General features: G+C 49.1%; 1 pseudogene; it reads right to left on the reverse strand.

Annotated features, from left to right (window-relative positions):
• Nucleotides 1-4,825: 4,825 nt before the first annotated feature.
• LOC119333875 lies at nt 4,826-6,407 on the reverse strand (annotated as a pseudogene).
• Between the last annotated feature and the right edge of the window lie 610 nt (nt 6,408-7,017).

Consider the following 7,017-nt stretch of genomic DNA (forward strand, 5'->3'; position numbering starts at 1 on the left):
GGGATCGTGCGCGTCGGGTCGAGCCGGAGGGAATCTAGTGGTGGGTTGGGTCCAGACCATGTTCGAGGATGTTCCTATGGGCTAGCCTATCGCAACCAGGTGGAAGAGTCCACTAGTCAAAGCCCGTCCGGCGATAGTCAAAGGGCTAGATCTCCTGGTCAATGAGGCTTCGTGGTGGCCTTCCGGGTGTACTATGCCATCGAAACACCGCACGGGTCTTGATGCACGTGTGAAAGTGACGGCGGCAGTGCCTCTCCTTTGGTTGCACTAGGCCTGCACATACCGCAATGACATCATACATGATTTTACAAACCACCTCTTAACATCATTTAAGGTGGCCGCCGTGCACGTTGGCAATTTCCCGCATTGAAACCCTAAATATGCAATACACTTCTCAAATATTGCAGGCGCACCCGAAAAATGCCATGTCATGGCACGTGTCATGCAATGCCCCCTTTCAGAGCACGAGAAGTTTCGAGTACAACGGAACAACGTGAAGCGCACTTCCTTCACAATCCGGACACATTCTCTCCCGATAGCCCGATACTACCTCGGACATGGGCGGTTTAGAAGCGGCCTCCGGTCAGGCTTCTGCGAAACACACTCAAACTTTTACCACACCCTACAAGGGCCATATGACGACACCGTGCGAGGTCCCAAGGATTTCCAATATCGTATGATTTTCAGTGGATTTTAACGGCTATATCCGGCATGCCGCCGATGTACATTCGCCCTTCGGTGGTGGAGCCTGCCCCTCCTTTGGTTGCACTAGGCCTACACATACCCTAAAGACATCATATATGATTTGACAAACCACTTTGCATACAATTTCTCAAATGACTATAGGCAAAATGAGTTTATTAATTTTTTAATTCTAAAAAATTCAAAGGAAAATAAAAAAAATTGAAATTTGGCAGAATGTCAGCTTATGATTCATAGAATGTGTGGAAAAAGTTAGAAAAGATTTAGTAAAAATAAACCTAATAAATCTAGCAAAACAAATACGTAAAAAAGCACAAAAAATGAAGCCTTCCTATTGGCTGGCCACCTAGTCACCTGGATCGATGACGTGGATGGCTGGATGCATGCACCACCCCACGTTCCACGCACGTTATCCTCTCCCCTCGATCTTATCTCTCACGCTTGTCTCTCTACGCACGACGCTCTCTCTCTCTCTCTTCTGCGCCCCCACCGAATGAAGCCGTCGCCGCTTGCCCCTGCGGATCCGCCGCCGCCGCTCGCCCCTGCAGATCCGCCGCCGCCTGGCCCCACCGCCATCGCGTCCCAATGGCCGCTCGCCCCCACCTGCCGCACGCCTCGACTGCTGAGGGAGCCGTAGTGCCCCACCGGCTCTTCGGCTCGGCCACTTGCCTCCACCGTCGAGGGAGCAGTGGTGCCCCACCGGCCGTTCGGCTCGACCGCTCGCCTCCACCGCCGAGGGAGCCGTCTTGCCCCCCCGGCCGTTCGCCGAGCGAGCCGTGTGAGATCCGAGCCCCTCCAAACCCGAGGCCAAGGTGTACGAGCGGCACCGTCGAGGGAGCCGTGCTGCCTCTCGTCGGAATTCTACTCGCAGGATGCGTTGCTCGCCGGATGTAGGATGTGCTGCTCGCCGGAAACCTAGGACGTCGGAGCGGCAAGATGCGCTGCTCATCGGAGCTGCACGCCGGCTGGCCTCTGGACGAACATGACCTGCGCGTCGCTGCCCTTGCTCGCCGTGCTCACCGGCTGTTGGGCAGCCATTTTTTTTCATACGTGTTTCAAGCTATGCCTACGGCTTGGCCGTCGGCATAGCTCTAACACTATGCCGACGGCCTAATCGTCGACGTAGCTACGCACCAGGCCAGCTCAACAGCTGAACGTGGCATCTCTAGGCCGACGGTTAGGCCGTCGGCATAGCCCCAAAAGCTATGCCGACGGCCTAACCGTCAGCGTACCGCCAGGCCACGATCGCCCAAAGGCTGCCATGCGTCAGCATATAATTGGCACACCTTTAACGGCGGCGCCGCCAACGTCCGTCAGGTGGAAAATGTTGTCGACGGTGTGTGTATGCCGACGGTGGTACGGCCCCCGTCGGCTTAGCTCACTATGCCGACGGCCGCCCTGAGGTACGCCGACGTACGAGTTGCCGACGGGGGCCGTCGGCGTACCCCTTTGCCGACGGCTTTTGGGCCTATGCCGACGGCCATGGGCCGTCGGCAACGTAGCTAATTCTGGTAGTGGTGGCCGTGCAACTGGCCTTCGGGGCGCCGGTGGTGGACAGCAGCATCGGCCTCGGAGTCTGGCTCCGGGTGGCCGCCGGGGTGGTGATGGCGGCGGCTCTGTGGATGGCGGTGATGGCGGGGCTGGTGGCGCAGGTGGTGGTGTACTTCGTGTGTAAGAGCTGCCACCGCCGGAGCTCCGACGGCACGACGGCGAAGAACCTGGAGGACGTCGGCCGGAGAGGGCGAGCCACTAGGAAGCGACAGTGACGGACCGCCCAGCGACACGGCGAGTGCCTAATTGGCCAGCTATAAGCTTGGACATTTTGCATTGGATGCTTGGGATTTATATATGTGATCGAGTGTGATTGTTGGAAGGATGCGCATTTTGATGAACTGTATCACTCTAGTCATTGCCGTATGCAGCAAAGCAAAGCCAGTGCGTTCAATTTTTCTTGCAATTCTACTACTCCTACAAAGATTCATAGTGTCCGGACAAAATATTGCATCCAGTTCCTTAGTTATAAAAGTATTTACATTTTTGTTTGAAGTACTCAAATCCCCAAAACAACTTCTCCGGGCAGTTAGAGAAATGATAGGAACTTGTTGGACGAATACATGAACAAGTACTCGCCGTGTAGTCCCTTGTGACTTCTAAAGATGGCAAACATGCACAGAAATGATAGGAACTTCTTGGGCTGGGATGCACTACTTGGAGCTGCGTTGTCAATAGAGGGCAAGTTCATGAACTCAAGTAACTTCAAGTAGAATGTCTCAAAAAAAAAAATTCAAGTGGAAGTAATCAAACAAAAGAACTGCAATTACCCTTGTGACTTTCAATTGATGGAGGAGAAAAGTTCATTTTCTCAATGTCAATTTCTTCTGTATACCAAACACAGATTCCAAGCCTGAATTTATACATCTATAGATAGCCATAAATGTTGTTAAGCATAACTTTTGTCTGCGATGTAAAAGTCTTCTGTGGTTTCTACTTTCTATGAAACCCTCTTCATGTCACGTGCAAAAATACTAAAATAGCAGATACAATAAATCAATATTTACTATTAAATTGAATCTAGATATTTTAAACAAACCTACAGCCTCGTCAAAACAACTAAATTCATTTCTGCAACTTAGAGCCCCTATATCCGAATTCAATAAATCAAATAAAAAACAATGATAAGAGTTTAACTGAAGTTATACAAAAAGAAATCTAAATTTATGTCACATCTAGATATGTCCTAGATAGCCCATTTTTTAAAACATAGGTAGACAAGGCGGTCATAGTCCGTGTGGGAGAGCTCCAGGTATGTCTGGTCAAGCCAGTTTCACTAGAGAGGAGAAGAAGTCGTTCTTCAAGTCGATTGACAATTGCTTCAAGATGTGTTAGCCTATTCAGAGACGTCATATTCAGGATATCAACGAAGGCAAGTTGTACAGGCGTAACAAGAAGCTAGACCAGACAGCCGCTGGTATGCACACCGAGCTAGGATCAGAGTCAGAGGACAAGGATAGTGTGGCCATTACTTGCTCAAACCCATCGACTCACGTAGCTCCGGCATTGAACAAACATGGAGATCAGGACGTGACGCGGCCGGCGAGTCTGTTCAATGCTGACGCTAGTGAGAGGTCGCGTCCACTCTGAACATGAATGCAGTGTTGATGCTCTCGAGCGGCATGAATGTGCGACAAGCACATCGCTCAGGAGAGGGGTTTGTGTAGAACCTGGGTTCCAGACGTGTGCGTCGCAGCGGTCCGGACGCCCGCAAAAACACTCTTGTTTGTTTCCGATTTGTGGAAAAACGAACGTCGAAATCCATACGTGGACCAATGACGTGGTGTGTTGAATGCCCCGCAGCGTCTGGGCCGCTCAGTCCGGACGATTTGAGGATCAGTGTTGGAGAAGCGCTTACCTGTAATGGTCGGAAGGATGACAAACTACGACTATTCCTAAAATAATAACAATCTGTTGTCATTTGTTTAACATGCAGGAAGGTAGATACGCAAACAGATGAAGTACATATGCTGATCAACCCATTCATGTTAGATGTAATCATATATTAGAAAAATATCAGGTGATACCAACCCTCAAATATAGCACTGATGTCAAAGAGAACACTGCCGTAAATTCGTATGGACCGACGTGATACATGGGAGTGCTACTGTGCTAGCCAGTACGGCAGTAGCATACGGGAAATCCCGTGGAGCAAAATGGGACTTCTGTACATATAGTGTTGACTAAACATTGCGGTGCACCACTAGTCAACTGCATGTCCTTTGTGCGTACGTCGGATACTTGTCCATAAACTACTGGGCAGCTACTTAGGAGGAGTACTACTAAGTTTTACTCCCTTCGTTCGGAAATACTTATCGCAGAAATTGATGTATCTAGATGTATTTTAGTTCTAAATACATTTATTTCCGAGACGAATAATTCCGAACGAAGGGAGTAGCTACATACTCCATGCATTAACTAATTCTTTGCGAATTATGCATTAACTAATTATTAGCCTCCGGCCCATTCTATCAGGTTTCTCTCCTTCTCAATCTGCAAAACAACAGAATAATACGGGAAATCACCAAGAAGTTTAGTTTACAAGTAATGTGTTTTATACGCACGACGTTAATCACCATCGCTGCAGGTTGGGATCCCGCACGTCGGGGAGTGCTGCGGCCACAGCTGCAGAGACGTGGACAACCCCTCCTCCTCCGCCTCCGGGAAGAAGCCCCGAACGCCGACGCCGGTAGCATCATCGGCGCCATGAGCTTCCGCCTCCACGGCCGCACGACGCCGCTCGTCATGGTTCATCTTGCAGAGTCAACATGTACACATTCAGGAAGGCAGTTCAGTACGAACATGACTACATCAGCCTAGCAGGCAGGCAGCGACGCAAATTACCACGTGGCGCATGAGGCTGTTCTTCTCCTCCAAGATGCGCACCTACATGTCCACGCACGCACAATCAAATGAACGATTTGCTTATTTGCATCTTAATTAATGTTGGTTATCTTTCGATTATATGTCCGTCTCATAATGTAAGACATTTTTAACGGGAAATACATTTTGGTTCTTGGTTGTGTATACACTCTATATGAGGATATTTTTTAATAAATAATTAAACAAAAAGTCAAAATGAAGATTTTTTAGAATAAACTTGACTTACTTTTGCACTAGTATATAAATTTTCACGAAGAAAAAAACCAACGTTGACTTCATAGCGGGAATGACAAAATTTATTTGCTATTATTGGCCACTATTCACACTATTTTGGCCAAAAATTTGTCTTTTTTGAAAATAAGTCAAAAGGGGATTTTCTTTTTGTGAAAATTTTCTCACAAGTACAATGGCAGATCAAGTTTATTTCAAAAATATTTTCAATTTTTTGACTTTTTGTTGAATAACTATTATTTTTTCATATAAGATGTAGATGTCCCCATAGAAAACGTATGCCTCCGTTTTTTGACACTGCACTAGTGTCAAAAACAACTGACATTACGGGACGGAGGCAGTAGTTACCTTGTGGCGTGATTCCTCTAATTGCTGGTTCAGTAGTTTATCCTGCACACAAGAAAGTCGTGCAGTGATTAACATGACCGTTCAACTCAAACACTCACATGCAATCGCAGTGAATTTTGCCTGGTTGTGGTGTGTGTAGTGTACCTTCATTCCACGGACTTTACACAACGCGCACTCTAGCTTCTGCTCCAGATCGGCGAGTTCCTCCTTGGTGGTTGAAGATGGTATGTCTTCTCCGGTCATCATCCGATGGCTCGCCACGAGATGGTCACGCTCACGCTTCAGCCTTGCGATATCCTCCAACAGTTTAAAGAACCATATTGATCAATCAGAAATTCAATAAAAATAGCCAAACTGTAGAAACAAATCCGTTCTTCCAAATAGCGGTGCACCCTAAAATCAATTTGCAACCGGCCGGGCGGGATAAAATCACGACGGACGGACGAACGGCCGTGGAGAAGAAGTGTGAGAAAGATGGACGCAGGCAAGGGACGGACAGACCTGGTATGGGGGCTGCAGTAGTCGTGGTGGAGCTTGCCGGTGCCGTCGAAGACGAGGACGCCGAGGTGCGCGTCGCAGAGCGCGGCGAGCTCCTGCGCCTTCTTCAGCAGCCCGTGGCGGCGCTTGTGGAAGGTGACCTGCCGCGACGCTTTGTTGTCGATCCTCTTCATCTCCACCTTCCCGCGCCCCATCTTCGCTTGCAACTTGGCGAGTGGCCGATGTGGATGCTAGCTAGCTTGGAGAGGGAAGTGGTCAGTAGTGCAGTCCGCGGTGCCAACCAGGAGGTAGCTAGAAGGAGAAGCAATGTATGTAGTGCCATGCCAGTGCCAGTGCCAATATTTGACAGCGGAGCTGCTAAAAATCAGTCGACTGAGACTTCGCGAAGTCTCAGTCGACTGACGAGCCGTCCGATCCGTTTGTTGCTTGTAGATTCACGCTGGGTTGTTTTTGTGCCTTTTTTCGGCCTGTCTAAGGCGCGGTGGGCTCGGACCAGTCCGTTCGCCTTTTTCTACGTCGAAGCGCGGCCGAGGGTGAGCGTTTTGCTTTTTCGTGGGCTGGGCTTTTTTGTTTGTCTGTTTCTATCTTGATTTTTTTCTCGGTCCGCTTTCTTCTTTTTGACGTTTTGTTATAGGGGAGGGGAGGCGGCCACCGGTGGTAAATTAGAGGAGGGGAAGCTGCAGTCATTCGTCTCTATCCATTCCCCTCTCCCCACATTCTCTCTCTATCACTTTTTACCTCTGTCAAAATCTGAAGATCTCTGCAGCAAACGAAGGAATTGCTGTGCTGCTCAACGGTCCAACG

The sequence above is a fragment of the Triticum dicoccoides genome, chromosome 7A (assembly GCF_002162155.2).
Source record: "Triticum dicoccoides isolate Atlit2015 ecotype Zavitan chromosome 7A, WEW_v2.0, whole genome shotgun sequence".
Classification (NCBI taxonomy): Eukaryota; Viridiplantae; Streptophyta; class Magnoliopsida; order Poales; family Poaceae; genus Triticum; species Triticum dicoccoides.